This window comes from Leuciscus leuciscus (genome assembly GCF_965113295.1).
Source record: "Leuciscus leuciscus genome assembly, chromosome: 5".
NCBI classification, from domain to species: domain Eukaryota; kingdom Metazoa; phylum Chordata; class Actinopteri; order Cypriniformes; family Leuciscidae; genus Leuciscus; species Leuciscus leuciscus.
Window position 1 is genome coordinate 15,219,002 of NC_138729.1, and position 17,328 is coordinate 15,236,329.

The 17,328-nt window shown below is 40.4% G+C and overlaps 1 protein-coding gene and 1 long non-coding RNA gene across 11 annotated transcripts in view; one reads left to right on the forward strand and one right to left on the reverse strand.

Moving 5' to 3' along the window:
- Window positions 1-17,328, forward strand: part of LOC309499883 (integrin alpha-X-like) — a 298,717-nt gene that overhangs the window by 93,208 nt on the left and 188,181 nt on the right. The window lies entirely within an intron of this gene.
- The window catches only part of LOC309499980, a 735,980-nt gene continuing 725,934 nt past the window's right edge, over window positions 7,283-17,328 (reverse strand). The window contains exon 4 of the long non-coding RNA XR_014206405.1: window positions 7,283-7,339. This is a non-coding gene — a long non-coding RNA (uncharacterized lncRNA). The remainder of the gene's footprint in view (window positions 7,340-17,328) is intronic.

The window sequence follows — 17,328 nt, forward strand, 5'->3', positions numbered from 1 at the left end:
GAACACACAAACTCTGGCAAATCACTGCACAGATAAGCAGGGAATGTGAACTCGCTGGAACTCGCTGTCACACCAACACCTGGAGAGAGGCTCGTCTCGAAGAGAATAGAGATAACTCAGAATTGGCTGTGGAGTGAAGTGAATCAACTTGGCTCCGAAGCGAAAACATATCTGCATGTTGCAGCGTACTTCCTTATATACCCCTAGGGTGGGGCGGAGTTATGCTATGCAAATTCCGCAGACCCATGGCATTTCTTTGCCATTGGCTTGTTTTATATACTCGAAGATGATAGGCTTTCTAAGCGAAACCCCATTCGTCGTCATCCGACGTAACTCGGAGTGACAACGAAAGGGAATGAATGTTTCTTGAGCATCAAATCATCATATTAGAATGATTTCTGAAGGATCATGTGACACTGAAGACTGGAGTAATGATGCTGAAAATTCAGCTTTGATCACAGGAATAAATTACAGTTTAAAATATATTAGAGTCATTTTAAATTGTCATAATTTTTCACAATATTACTGAGTTGTTTTATTGTTTTTTTTATCAAATAAATGCTGCCTTGGTGAGCAGAAGATACTTCTTTTAAAAACATAAAAAAATCTTACTGACCCCAAACTTTTGAACGGTATATATATATATATTTCTTTTTTTATCTCTGCGCAATCTTTAAAAACACAAACCTGTGAAAACGCTGACAACGTGCACATGCGTATTACATGTTTAGTCTATAGGTATGCACGTTTGAATATATATGTGCGCAGGCGTGTACTCTTTCTTTACAAATTGACCTAAACAAATTACTTGTCTGGCCTTAAATTTGAATACAGAATTATTTATCGCTTCCGAGTAGCCATGTGCACCGGAACTATTTTGACAATGTTTTATCTGTACAGAGATAAAGGGAAGGTAAAGGCCTTCACAGAGGAGAGACTAGTTGACACTTCGCGTTATTGTCATGTCCAGGCGCAGGTCCTTCATCAGATATAGATACGGCCTGGATCCGGCGGACTGCGGTTAACCTCGGGATAAACAGAGAGACTAATATTAGCGTAGACGCCATTCTTCTTATAATGTAACGAGTACATCAGGATTTATGGGGAGTGTTCCTGGTTCCGGCTGACCTAATGTATGCAGCCTAACCTAATGTATGCAGCCTAACATTGAATATGGTAGGTCAAAGAGATGTGTTTTTAGTCTAGATTTGAACTGACAGAGTGTGTCTGCTTCCCGGACAATGTTTGGAAGACTGTTCCAGAGTTTTGGTGCTAAATAGAAAAAGGATCTACCGCCAGCAGTCAATTTTGATAGTCTAGGTATTATCAACTGGACAGAATTTTGAGATCGCAATAGACATGAAGGACTATAATGCGTTAAGAGCTCGCTCAAGTACTGGGGAGCTAAACAGTTTAGTTATTTTGTGAGTAATCAGCAATATTTTAAAATGTATACGATGTTTAATAGTGAGCCAATGCAGTGTTGATAGAACTGGGCTAATATGGTCATATTTCCCGGTTCTAGTAAGAACTCGAGCTGCTGCGTTTTGGATCAACTGTAGTTTTTTTTTATTGTGGAGCGCTGGTCCTTCGCATCAGCTGGACGATCAGCCGTTTCCTTCGGGGCTCACGCTGACGATCAGATGTCAATCGCCGCATCGGAGGGGGAGCTACAGTCTTCAGGGGATGAAGACTCAGCTGCGCTGCCTCGACTGCGGCTGCACTGCGCTGTAATCTCGGGCCGCCGAAAAGTTCTTGGCTGCCCAGAAGCAGACGGAGGCGATTCGACACTTCCTGCCCCGGCGGACTGCTGCTGCCTCCACCCGTCCGCCAGCTGCAGATCCTCCACCTGCTCGCCGCCGAGGCCGTCCTCCTGTGGTGTCCTCCGCTCTCGCTAGGCAGCAGCCTTCACCGAGGCCACAGCATGGAGCCAGCCGCAGGAAGTTGGCCCAGCCCGTCCAGCCCACTGCCAAACCAGGAGGCAAGGGGTGGTGCAAACAACCCTGAGACGGTAGACTCAGAGGTGGAAGTGACTGCTCTTCGGGAGATGGTGACCGCACCACTCCCTCCCCTGGAGGAGGGCCGGGCGTTGAATCTTTTGTTTCCTTTTCTTTCTATTCCCAAAACCTCATTAAAAGGGCAGTTTCTAACACCTCTGGGTCCCAAGAGCCACTCGGCTATGGGATTCATTTCGCCTGGCGTCCCCCCAAGTTCAGGGGTGTCCACTTCACCTCAGTCGTGAAGGAGGCTGCCCCCATCTTGAGAGCGGAGATCGCAGTCCTACTGGTAAAGGACGCGATAGAGCCGGTCCCTCCAGCCGATATGAAGACCGGCTTCTACAGCCCGTACTTCATTGTACCCAAGAAATGTGGTGGCTTAAGGGCTCTTCACAGGCTGCTGTTCAAGATGTAAAAGCAGAAGCACATCTTCAGGTGCATTCGTCCCCCAAGATTGGTTTGCAGCTATCGAACTGAAGGACATGTACTTTAATGTCTCGATTCTCCCTCGACACAGACCGTTCCTACGGTTTGCATTCGAGGGACGGGCATATTAGTACAATTCGGGCAAACGCAGAACAGCTGCCCCACTGAAACTTTTTCAGAGGCTCGGCGCCACTCGGATTGCTTCATATGAGGCAGCGTTCCGAGATGGGCGTGGCAACATGGCTCTTACCGGATTTCCATTACCGTCACTGGTAATATCACTGTCGCCAAACCTTCAGCCCGTGGTCATACCCCTTGTTTCTACGGGCAGGAGTTCCTCTAAAACTAGTGTCCAGGCATGCTGTGGTCTTCACGGATGCCTCTGCCACTGGCTGGGGGGCCACGTACAATGGGCATGTAGCTTCAGGACTGTGGATGAGGCCTCAACTTTAGTTGGTAACAGTATGTCTTGAGCTGGGGCGCTTCAAATCGCCGCTACGAGGCAAGCATGATGATCAGAGGCCCGTAGGGACAGCACTGCTGCCGCTGCGTACATCAACCATCAGGGTGGCCTACTCTCATGTTATCCTGAGACCCCTGCCTTGATATGTGCCCAAGGTTCCTACCACTCCCTTCAGGGACCAGGTGGTTAACCTGCAAGCATGGCCAGAAAAAAGGAGCATAGTTGTGAGGATACTGCCTTTTCTAGTATCTTTGACAGAAAAGGCAGATTCGAGATCGGCCTAAAATTGACTAATTCTGTAGGATCAAGTTGCGTTTTTTTAACAAGCGGTTTAATCATAGCCAGGTTAAAAGTTTTCGGTACATATCCTATTGACAAAGATGAATTAATGATATTAAGAAGAGGATCTGTGACCTCTGGAAGCATCTCTTTCAGTAGCTTAGTCGGTATAGGGTCTAACATACATGTTGTCGATTTAGATGATTTAACAAGTTTAGTAAATTCTTCCTCTCCTATAGCAACGAATGAATCAAATTTTTCTTTAAGGAGACTACAATGCACTGCCTGATGCGATACTGTAGTGGACGGTTGCATAGTTATAATTTTCTCCCTGATATTATCAATCTTGTTAGTAAAGAAGTTCATAAAGTCATTACTGCTGTGTTGTTTAGAAACGTCTGGGGTTGAGGATTTATTTTTCGTTAGTTTAGCCACTATTTCAAATAAACACCTAGGGTTTTGTTTATTTTCTTCTAATAGGTTTGAAAAATAAGCAGATCTAGCAGCTTTTAAAGCCTCTCTATATGCAATCGAGCTCTCTTTCCATGAAATGCGAAATACCTCTAGTTTTGTTTTCTTCCAGTTGCGCTCCATTTTTCTGGCTGCTCTCTTAAGGGCCTGAGTGTGCTCGTTATACCACGGCGTTGGACTATTTTCTTTAATCTTCTTTAAGCACAAAGGAGCAACTGTGTCTAAAGTGCTGGAAAAGAGAGAGTTAATAGTTTCTGTCGCTATATCTAGTTCTTCTAAGCTATCTGGTATGCTGAGATGATGAAACTGATCAGTAATATTATTAATAAAGCAATCTTTAGTGGCAGAAGTGATAGGTCTAACATATTTGTAACACGGAGTCAACTTTGCAGCCTTGGCTAAATGAAGTTTACACGAGACTAAATAATGGTACACGAGAGGGGTGGTAGTGGCGCAGTGGATAAGACACATGCCTTTGGTGTGAGAGACCCGGGTTCGAATCCACTGTGAGACACCAATGTGTCCCTGAGCAAGACACTTAACCCCTAGTTGCTCCAGAGGCGTGCGACCTCTGACATATATAGCAATTGTAAGTCGCCTTGGATAAAAGCGTCAGCTAAATGAATAAATGTAAATGTAAATGTAAATAATGATCTGAGATGTCATCGCTCTGCTGCAGAATTTCAACGGCATCAACATCTATTCCATGTGATAATATTAGATCTAGAGTGTGATTACGACAATGAGTAGGTCCTGACACGTGTTGTCTAACTCCAATAGAGTTCAGAATGTCTTTAAATGCCAATCCCAATGCATCTTTTTCGTTATCTACATGTATATTAATATCACCAACAATTAGTACTTTATCTGCAGCCAGTACTAACTCTGATAGAAAATCAGCAAATTCTTTGATAAAATCTTTATGGTGCCCTGGTGGCCTGTATACAGTAGCCAGCACAAATGTTAAACGTGATTTATCATTTACACTAGATAGTGTTACATTTAGCAACAACACTTCAAAGGAATTATATTTAAAACAAGACTTCTCAGTAATTCTAAAGATATTACTGTAAATTACAGCAACACCTCCCCCTTTGCCTTTCAGACGAGGTTCATGTTTATAACAGTAATCTTGCGGGGTGGACTCATTTAAAGTAATATAATTGTCTGGTTTTAGCCAGGTTTCTGTCAAACACAGCACGTCGAGATTATAGTCAGTAATCATATCATTAACAATGACTGCTTTTGAAGTAAGGGATCGAATAGTCAGCAACCCAAGCTTTATCATTTGTTCATCCGTATTATATCTGTTTTTTATTTGTTGAACATCAATACAAATTTTACCCTTGAATGGGTTTAGGAGTTTTTTGTATTTCCTAGTTCGGGGAACAGACACAGTCTCTATATGATGATATCTAGGTGAAAGAGACTCTATGTGATGGGATTTATCTGACCTTGGTGACGTGAGACAGCTAGCAGATGGTCGGTTTAGCCAGTCTGTCTGCTTCCTGACCTGAGCCCCAGATTGTCATGTTTGAGCTCTAAGACTATGTGCCATATTACTAGAGAGAAGAGCAGTACCATCCCAGGAGGGATGAATACCATCTCTTTTCAACAGGTCAGGTCTGCCCCAAAAACTTGTCCAATTGTCTATGAATTCTATATTATTACGCGGACACCAATCAGACAGCCAGCCATTGAGTGAGGACAGTCTACTGACTATCTCATCACTCCTGCGAACAGGAAGGGGGCCAGAGCAAATTACAGTGCCTGACATCGTACTTGCAAGTTCACACACCTCTTTAATGTTAATTTTAGTGATCTCCGACTGGCGGAGCCTAACATCATTAGTGCCGACGTGAATACTAATTTTAGAGAATTTACGATTAGCATTAGCCAGCACTTTTAAATTTGCTCTGATGTCAGGCGCTCTGGCTCCCGGCAAACATGTGACTATGGTGGCTGGTGTCTCTATTTTCACGTTCCGTGTAATAGAATCGCCCATAACTAGGGCACAATCAACAGGATTCTCAGTGGGTGTTTCACTGAGTGGGGAGAACCTGTTTGATGTTGTAATCGGAACGGAAGAGCGGTGTTTTGTCCCGCGACTAGAGCGCCTCACGGTCACCCAGTTGCCCTGCTGCGAGGGCTCTACTTCAGCCGGAACCGAACAGTGTACAGAGTTCACTAAGCTAGTCGCATCCAAAAGAGAATCTAAAGTCCTTGCACTCTTACAATTAACCTCGATTAAAGTTTGGATGCGTGTCTCTAGTTCTGAAATCTTCCCCGTCAGCTTTACTATCTCCCTGCATTTATCACATGTAAATCCTGTGCTGACAGAGAAGGCTATGCTATACATGTTACATGAGGTGCAGGTGACAATAAGAGGAGAAGATGACATGACTCAACGTGTTTGTTGAATGATACTCACCACAGTTTTTTGATGAACTCGTTAAAGGGCAGAGAGAAAAAATAAATAAATAAAGAGCGCACGGAAGGTGCGAGCGCGCTAGAGAATAAATAAATAAAAAGCGAACGGAAGGCGCGGGCGCGCTAGAGAATAATAATAAAATATATATATATATATATATATATATATAGCTGCGAGCAGCGATTACGGGCCCAAGCCGGTGGCACCGCCACCCCGGTGGGCCCAAGCCGGTGGCACCGCAACCCCGGTTGCCTAAAGGCACCGGGGGCTTTGGCCCTTCATCGCTGCTCGCAGCTATATTTATATATATATATATATATATATATAAAAATAAAAGACAGAAAATATTACTTGACTTACCTTATTCTGATTTTATGATACACTCAAAATATTCCACAACCAATCCTTTAAATTTAATGTAAAAATAAAAACGAAAGTAAGCAGTGTTGGGCTCACGTAGCCCTCTTATTAGAATCAAAATATTTCAACATTTGCGATGTATTTGGATGATAAACTATTCTTTATTATAGACTTTGTACTTTGTGTTCCAATACCGACGGAAAAAATCATCCTCTTCACACGCGCAAAAATGTGCTTGGAAACATCACAGTTGAGCAGTGATTACTGTGAATGTACGAATTGTACTACTGACTATTTAAACAGAGCAGTGTAATTTTTATATGTTAGGTTGACTATTTTATTATTATATTTTATTAAGGCTATAATGAACAGGCTGCGATGTCAAGATTGCAATGCTGGAATGTGTGTGTGTGTGTGTGTGTGTGTGTGTGTGTGTGTGTGTGTGTGTGTGTGTGTGTGTGTGTGTGTGTGCGGCGTGGGCGCAATTGAACAGTGGACACATAAAAACATATTCCGTCATTTTGTTCATACAGGACATCATTCAAACTGCAAAGTGTTCACTTTTATTTGTGTACAGTCGCAATAAAACACAACATTGTGCTTTTGTAAAATAATTTCAAGCAATCCGCCCCCCGAAAGGCGCTAATTTCAAAATTAAACTAAAATGCTCACGGCTGCACGGGCATTCATAACGGTGCGCGTCCACGGCGAGGAACGAGCAGAACAGAGTCAACGTTTTTTTGTTCATTCCTACTTCCATAGGAATTCATTTGAAACGCTCGCTTATGCTCCGCACCATAGAAACCACTCAGAACACCCTAGAAACTGCCCAACAACCACCCAGAACACCCTAGCAACCACCCAAAATAACTTAGAACACCCTAGCAACACCATAGCAACCACCCAAAATACCTTAGGACACCCTAGCAACACCATAGCAACCACTCAGAACACCCTAGCAACTGTCTAACAACCACCCAGAACACCCTAGCAACTGTCTAACAACCACCCAGAACACCCTAGCAACCACCCAAAATAACTTAGAACACCCTAGCAACACCATAGCAACCACTCAGAATACCCTAGCAACCACCCATAATACCTTAGGACACACTAGCAACACCATAGCAACCACTCAGAACACCGTAGCAACTGCCTAACAACCACCCAGAACACCCTAGCAACCACCCAAAATACCTTAGCAACCACCCATAACACCCTAGCAACCGCCTAGCAACCACCCAGAACACCCTAGCAACCAGCCAAAATACCCTAGCAACCGCCTAGCAACCACCCAAAAGACCCTAGCAACCACCCAGAACAGCCTAGCAACCACCTAACAACCTCCCAGAACACTTAGCAACTGCCCAAAATACCCTAGCAACACCATAGCAACCACCCAGAACACCCTAGCAACCACCTAGCAACCACCCAGAACACTCTAGTAACCACCAAAAATACCCTAGAAACCGCCTAGCAACCACCCAAAACAGCCTAGCAACCACCCATAACACTCTAGCAACCGCCTAGCAACCACCCATAACATCCTAGCAACCGCCTAGCAAAAAAACGTTCTGCTCCAAACTTTCTCAAGCCAACTTAAAGTTTGTCTCGACGAACTTTCGCATCTAGTTAAGTTGGCTTGAGAAAGCCAACTTACTGATATTGTACTTAAACTTATTATTCTTACTAAAAATGTATACTCTATCTCCTCCTAGAGCTTTAATTCTACATACTCCAAACTCGGCTCAGACACTCAAACTGATCTGACCAGGTGTGCTCTATCTTTTCAGACTGATCGGACTTACAGTTTTCCTAAAAATGACGATCAAAACTCGGAAAAACTCCCATTGACTTAACATTGGGCATTCTAAAAAAATTCAAATCCAAACCGACGTTTTCACACACACAGACACAAAGGGCCTGACACCCTTGCATTTCTCTCCCTCTCTCTCTCCCTCAGAGGATTTATATTATCGAGCAGCCAATAAGTAATGACCTAAAATCTTCATATTAACCACCCAGGACACCCTAGCAACCGCCTAGCAACCACCCAGAACACCCTAGCAACCGCCCAAAATACCCTAGCAACACCATAGCAACCACCCAAAATACCCTAGCAACCACCTAGCAACCACCCAGAACACTCTAGCAACTGCCCAAAATACCCTAGCAACACCATAGCAACCACCCAGAACACTGTAGTAACCACCCAAATTACCCTAGAAACCACCTAGCAACCGCCTAGCAACCACCCAAAACAGCCTAGCAACCACCCATAACACCCTAGCAACCGCCTAGCAACCACCCAAAACACCCTAGTAAAAACCCAAAATACCCTAGCAACCGCCTAGCAACCACCCAGAACACCCTAGCAACCACCCAAAAGACCCTAGCAACCACCCAAAATATCCTAGCAACCGCCTAGCAACCACCCAAAAGACCCTAGCAACCACCCAAAATATCCTAGCAACCGACTAGCAACCACCCAGAATACCTTAGCAACCACCCAAAACAGCCTAGAAACCACCCAGAACACCCTAGCAACCACCCAGAATACCTTAGCAACCACCTAGCAACACCTTAGCAACCACCCAGAAAACCCTATTAACCGCCTAGCAACACCATAGCAACCACCCAGAACACCCTAGCAACCACCTAGCAACCAACCAGAATACCCTAGCAACCACCTAGCAATAGCATAGCAACCACCCCTAGCAACCGCCTAGCAACCACCCAGAATACCCTAGAAACCGCTTAGCAACACCATAGCAACACCATAGCAACCATCCAGAATACGCTAGCAACCGCCTAGCAACACCATAGCGACCACCCATAAAATCCTAGCAACCGCCTAGCAAAAAAATGTTCTGGTCCAAACTTTCTCAAGCCAACTTAACCCCCTGGGGTCGGCTGTATCGCTTGAATTCTCTTCTTTTAAATGAAGTAATTTATATAAAAAACAAATATTCTCAGCTTGTGAAATCTGTATTAAAAGAGAGCGATTCCAGTCGAGCTCATTAGCGCTCATTCAAATGTAATGTGACCACGCCCCGGAGAGCGCGCGCTATTCAAACGCAAATTCTGAGAACCATTTCAGACCTGTGAAACGCCCACATCAGCTGTAAACACAGCGCGCCGCGAGTGAGGCATAATATAGCCTACCTAATAATCCTGGAGAAAAGTTTCCTCAGAACAGTGCTGATATGAGGAGCAATAGATCCCGCTGAGGAGTGAGGTAGGCTAAGTTATCTTTTCTCAAGTGTTAATGTGGAATAAATAACGTTATGGAATAACGTTAGTGTAGGCCTATGTAAACCGCAAAAAGATGAATCGCGTTTCTATAATATGAATCGTGTGTCTGTGTGTGAAAGAATAAACCGCTTTAATAAACTAAAATGCTTTGCCATAGCCTACTGAGATGAGCAAAAACTGACTGAAATATGTTGAAATAAAATGTCTTTGTATAAGCAACGTATTAAACTGCAAATTAATATTTATATGCCCTAATATTTCATAAAAACAACGTTACAGTCAGGCGAAATATGAAAGACAACATTTTGTTGACTAGATTTGGGTACAGTTTTTACTGTAGAATATACTGCCACATCAAATAAGCTTTTGTTTAGCAATTTCTGCTCATATGTTCTATATATATATATATATATATATATACACACCGGTCAAAAGTTTTAGATCGGTAAGATTTTTAATGTTTTTAAAAGAAGTCTCTTCTGCTCACCAAGGCTGCATTTATTTGATTAAAAATACAAACAATATTGTGTCATATTGTGAAATATTATTACAATTTAAATCAGCTGTTTTCTATGTGAATATATAGTAAAATGTAATTTATTCCTGTGATCAAAGCTGAATTTTCAGCATCATTACTCCAGTCTTCAGTGTCACATGATCCTTCAGAAATCACTCTAATATGATGATTTGAGGATCAAGAAGCATTTATGATTATTATCAGTGTTGAAAACAGTTTTTTACAATTTTATTTCATGATGCTATGATGAATAGAAAGTTCAAAAGAACAGCATTTATCTGAAATAGAAAGCTTTTGTAACATTAAACACAACCATTCAAAAGTTTGGAGTCAGTAAGAATTTTTTTTTTATTTAAAAAAAAAAAAAAAAAAAAATCAATACTTTATTCATCAAGGATGAGTTAAACTGATCAAAAGTTACAGTAAAGACATTTATAATGTTAGAAATATTCTATTTTAAATAAATGCTGTTCTTTTGAACTTTCTATTCATCAAAGAATTTTGAAAAAAAATTGTACACAACTGTTTTCAACATTGAAAATAATAATGAATGTTTTTTGAGCATCAAATCATCATATCAGAATGATTTCTGAAGGATCATGTGACACTGAAGACTGGAGTAATGATGCTGAAAATTCAGCTTTGATCACATGAATAAATTACACTTTAAAATATATTAAAATAGAAAACAGTCATTTTAGATTGTCATAATATTTCACAATAATACTGTTTTGTTTTATTGTTTTTTATCAAATAAATGCAGCCTTGGTGAGCAGAAGAGACTTCTTTTAAAAACATAAAAAATCTTACCGATCTAAAACTTTTGACCAGTAGTGTGTATATATATATATATATATATATATATATATATATACATATACATACATACATACATACATATATATATATATATATATATATATATATATATATATATATATATATATATATATATATATAATACTATTTTTGTCAAAAATAAAGTCATCAACTAAGATGTTAGCTGTTCCAATGTTGGCTATATTCAAACTAATGAATACATATGATAAAATGTAGGGCTATAATATTTTTTTTTACAAAGAAAGAGTACACTTGAAATATTGTTGAAATTGTAATTATTGTTGTAATTGTAACCTTTTTAATAAAATAGCAAAACATATTTACAAGATAGATGTAAGCAAAATCTTAAATGGTCAATATAAGTCTTCTAAATATATATTTTGTCCTTGCATTCATTCTTGGCTCAGTCAGTGTCACACCTGAATGAATGGCTAATTATGCAGAGTCATTACGCATAATGGGTGGGACATTGTATTCTCAGGTGTAAACCACTCCTCCTTCACGCCCCCTCGCATATTGGCTTTCCAAGCAAAACCTGTTTTACACAATTTAAATCAATGTATTGTTTTATTGTGAACGATAAAGCAAGACTATTTTCACATAATTTTGAAGCTAGAACTCGAAGCGACAACATCCATTAGCCAAAAGTCTTATTGACGCATATTTAGTATGAGTTTTGTGGTCTTATTTCAGCAACTTTCATTTTAATTTTTTTCAATAACCACACATAAACATTATTCTCTTAAAAAATACAAACATCTAACGTTTCAAAGCCGCGATGAACAGAAAATCAAAGATATAGAAGAAAATGTATAAAAACATTTTTGATCAATAAAACTAAGAAATAACATAAATAACTCCAGACAGGCCACACTACAGATTTGCATTTCACATGCAAATCAAATTAAATCGGCTAAATTACCTGTGCGAGCAGGCCAGCCTACAGCACAACATCGATGCACCGAAAAAATAAACAATTAATTTACTAAATTAAATTAGAACAGAATATACCTTTCTAATAAATAAAAATACAAAACGAAATAAATCAGAATCAAGTCACAAGATGAGGAGCAAATGTGTGCAAAATGCCTAAAGTGCAGGGGAACATATATTCAAAACACAAGCCACAAATAGTTAGATTAGATAACCCTGACAGATTAATAAATAAAATAAAAATAAAGAAATTATTAAAATAACGATAGTAGCCAGAATTTTCAACTTTGCTTTTTAACTGCAGAAACAACAATAAATGCTAAACTGGAGAGGCAGTCTTTTTAGCTAAAAATGTTCACAGCATCCAAAAATAAAATTAGAACCGGCCGAAAAGTTTTGAAATCACTTGTACCTGATCGAGAGAACAAATCCTGAAAGTCTTTCACTCTGTCTGTCCGTTGGAGTCTTTTCAAATTGTGCGCGCGGATAAAATACATTCTAACGTGATGCGTGAAACATGTTAACTTTGGCCGGCAGAAGTGCGATCATGGTTTTCCTGATGCTAAATCCAGCCTTGGAGAATATCCTTTCTGATGGTGTACATCCACACTTTAGATTTTCTTATCCCAGACCTTGTTAAAGATTTAAATCCTTGCCGCGAAGACGCTCCTCTGTCGGTCACGGATTGAAAGTGAAACTTAAATCTGTCACGGGGTGTTTGGATTTATTCACGCACGTTAAAAAATATTTATTAAAAGCTTCTTTCTTTGCACATTTTTATATAGGCCTACAGCATTATCATAATAGGCTGAATATTAACGTATTGACATAAAAGCTAGTTCTATGTCCTCATATAGCCAAAGTGGCATGATCCTCGTTTCATAACACCTCTGCGAAGATTCGACCGTGAGATCGGTAGTCGAAACAGGCTCCTCCTATCGAAGCATTGAATCTTCGACTATTCGGGGTCACCCCTACAAGCAACCAATAAGTAATGGCCTAAAATCTTCATAGCCACACCCTAGCAACCAGTTAAAGCACCCTAGCAACCACTAAGAGCTCCCTAGCAACCACCCTAAACCAATAAAAAACAATTTTTTTTTTTTTTTTTTTTTTTTTTAAAGCAATATCACACTCATAGCCTTGCGATATTGCTCCATGCTTGTGCCTATTCGGCCATAGGCACGAATTAAAGATTTTAAGAACTCTATAACCACCTAGTAACACCATAGCAACTACCAAAAATACCTTAGCAACCAGCCTGAACACCCTAGCAACATCTAGAAACGCTCTAGTAACCACCAAAAATACCCTAGCAACCACCCAGAACACCCTAGCAACTGCCTAGCAACCACCCAGAGCACATAGCAACTGCCTAGCAACCACCCAGAACACCCTAGCAACTTCCTAGCAACGCCCTAGCATCCACCCAGAATACCATAGCAACTGCCTAGCAACACCATAGCAACCACCCAGAACCCCCCAGCAACCACCTAGCAACCACCAATAATACCCTAGCAACTGCCTAGCAACAACTAATAATACCCTAGCAACTGCTTAGCAACCACCCAGAACACCCTAGCAACGCCCTAGCAACCACCAAGAATACCCTAGCAACTGCCTAGCAACCACCCAGAACACCTAGCAACTGCCTAGCAACCACCCAGAACACCTTAGCAACGCCCTAGCATCCACTCAGAATACCATAGCAACTACCTAGCAACACCATAGCAACCACCCAGAACACCCTAGCAACGCCCTAGCAACCACCAAGAATACCCTAGCAACTGCCTAGCAACCACCTAGAACACCTTAGCAACTGCCTAGCAACACCATAGCAACCACCCAGAACACCCTAACAACCGCCTGGCAACAGCATCTTGCTAAAAACATGTTAGCAACATGCTAATCATGCTAGCATCATGCTAATCATGCTAGCAACATGATAATAATGCTAGCATAATGCTACCAACATGCTAATTAAGCTAGCATCATGCTAGCAACATGTTAATCATGTTAGCATCTAGCTAAAAACATGCTAACAAAATGCTAATAATGTTAGCATCTTGTTAAAAGCATGCTAGCAACATGCTAATCATGCTAGCATCATCCTGTCAACATGATAATAATGCTAACAACATGATAATCATGCTAGCAAAATGCTAATAATGTTAGCATCTTGTTAAAAGCATGCTAGCAACATGCTAATCATGCTAGCATCATCCTGTCAACATGATAATAATGCTAACAACATGATAATCATGCTAGCATCATTCTAACAACATGTTAATCATAGTAAATCATGCTGGAATGTGGTAAATCGTAGTAAATCATCTTAGAAACATGGTAAATCGTGGTAAATAATGCTAAAACGTGGTATATCATGGTATCACAACATGGTAATTGTGTTAGCATCTGCCCAGTGGCGAGTTTTGCCACTGCAAGCACCACTTCACATTTTCTTCAGGAAATGTACATTCTAGGTAAGTTGGCTTGAGAGAGCCAACTTACTGAAATGCTATTTAAACGTATTATTATTCTTCTTCTGACAATTACATTTCTATATCAAACTCCTCCTAGAGCTTTAACTCTACATAACTCCAAACTCGGCTCAGACACTCAGACTGATCTGACTAGGTGTGCTATATCTTTTCAGACTGATCGGACTTACGGTTTTCCTACCCCACTGCGCAATGTGACGTCGTAGTGACGTCATTTTCATGTAATTTTTGGACGTCCAAATTTGGTCCATTGAAGGGGTTGTTTTGTAACGCCAGGCGACGTCTTTTTTCGACGTCTTCCGCACGTCATTTTTCGACGTCTTTCGCACGTCATTTTTCGACGTCTTCCGCACGTCATTTTTCGACGTCCATCCACAAAAGTTTGTTTACAATAAATCGCGCTCAGTGCTCTCAAACAAAACATCGGCTTCTCACACACACACACACACACACACACACACACACACACACACACACACACACACACACACACACACACACACACACACACACACACACACACACACACACACACACACACCTTGCTTTACCTGGGACTCGAACTCGTGATCATCTGCTCCACGTGCCAACGCCCTACTGTTTGAGCTACAGAGAGAGTGATATAATTTATGATTATCGCGTTTAGGCTAAAAATAGGTTCGGCGCTTGGATCACGAGCATCTTGCAGTACATTTAAAATATTTAAAATATAATATTTTAAATATTTTAAAAATATATTACATTTTAAATATAGCGATTTGGAAACGTGGATGGAGCAGTGAATAGGTTCATTACACAGCAAAATGACACGACAAACTCGCGTTTTGGAAAAGAGCTCTTCATTTGTAAATTAAAAAAAATTATAATAATCATGTAAATTTCCTGCACCTGTCATAGACGTCCAAAAAATTACCCAGTTCAGGTCCAATGTTGAACGTAAATATGACGTCCAAGTTGGGTCATGGTTGGACGTCCAAATAGTGGACCTAGTTTGGACGTCGAAAAAAATCACCCAGTTCAAAGGTCCAATGTTGAACGTCAATATGACGTCCAAGTTGGGTCATGGTTGGACGTCCAAATAGTGGACCTAGTTTGGACGTCGAAAAAAATTACCCAGTTCAAAGGTCCAATGTTGAACGTCAATATGACGTCCAAGTTGGGTCATGGTTGGACGTCCAAATAGTGGACCTAGTTTGGACGTCGAAAAAAATTACCCAGTTCAAAGGTCCAATGTTGAACGTCTATATGACGTCCAAGTTGGGTCATGGTTGGACGTCCAAATAGTGGACCTAGTTTGGACGTCGAAAAAAATTACCCAGTTCAAAGGTCCAATGTTGAACGTCTATATGACGTCCAAGTTGGGTCATGGTTGGACGTCCAAATAGTGGACCTAGTTTGGACGTCGAAAAAAATTACCCAGTTCAAAGGTCCAATGTTGAACGTCTATATGACGTCCAAGTTGGGTCATGGTTGGACGTCCAAATAGTGGACCTAGTTTGGACGTCGAATAGATGTCCAGAATTGGTCATGGACCGACGGACCCAATATAGACATGATCTGCACGTCTATCCGACGTCCAATGTTTAGTGGGACAAATGACGATCAAAACTCGGGAAAAACTCCCATTGACTTAACATTGGGGAGTTCTAAAAAATTCAAACTCACCAACTGACAAAAATTCAAATCTAAACACCTTGAAGACTAAACCAAACTGCCGTTCTATATACTATATTAGCCAATGAGACTCATTTAAACTAATAAACTCTAAACTCATACACTTATAAACTAATTAACTTAAATTTAATAACTAATTAACTAATAAACTCATGAATTCATAGACTTATGAACTCTTAAACTCATAAATTAATAAACTCTGAACTCTAAACTCATTTAAACTTATAAACTCTAAACTCAAAAACTCGTACACTTATAAACTCATCAATTTATACACTTATAAACTCTAAACTCATAAACTCTGAGTGTGTGTGTGTGTGTGTCTGAGTGAGTGTGTGAGCGAGGTAGTCTGTGTGAGTGTGAGTGTGTGTGTGTGTGTGTGTGTGTGTGTGTGTGTGTGTGTGTGTGTGTGTGTGTGTGTGTGTGTGTCTAACTTATTTATCTATCTATCATAAACTTCAAACTACTTTAAACTACTTTAAACTTCAAACCACTTTAAACTTCTTAAGTTTAACCCTCTGAGGTCTGAGGTGTTTTTGGGGTCCTTGAGATGTTCTGACATGCCCTGACATTTGTGCTTTTTTCAGTTGCTTATAAACATATTAATGGCAAAAAAAAATTACACACTATTTAGCACAAACAGGGCTACCATAATATGTGATCAACAAGAATGTACATGTCTGCATTTTTGAGAGAATAATGTTTATGCGTGGTTATTGAAAAAACTAAAAACTAAAGTTTCTGAAATAAGGCCATAAAACACATACTAAATATGTGCCAATAAGAATTTTGTCTAATTGATGTCATTGCCTAGTGTTTTTTCTTCAAAATGATGTGAAAATCACCCTGCCCTTATCATTCACATAACACAATACATTGATTTGAATTTTGCAAAGCACTTTCTGTTTGGAAAGGCAATATGCGGAGTGGGCGTCACAGATCATGCATATTTAGTGGTTCACACCTTAGGAGACAATGGGGCCTGCATATTTAATTAGCCATTCATTCAGGTGAGTCACTGAGCCACAAGAATGCAAGAGCAACAGTTGGAAGCATCTCAATTCTTTTTTATTTTTCCACATATTGTGCTTGCAATTTGGCCTATAATATCCAAGGAAAACATGTCTAGTAATTGTGCAGTTCATTCTCATACTGTATTTTCAGGTTTGGAATATTTATCC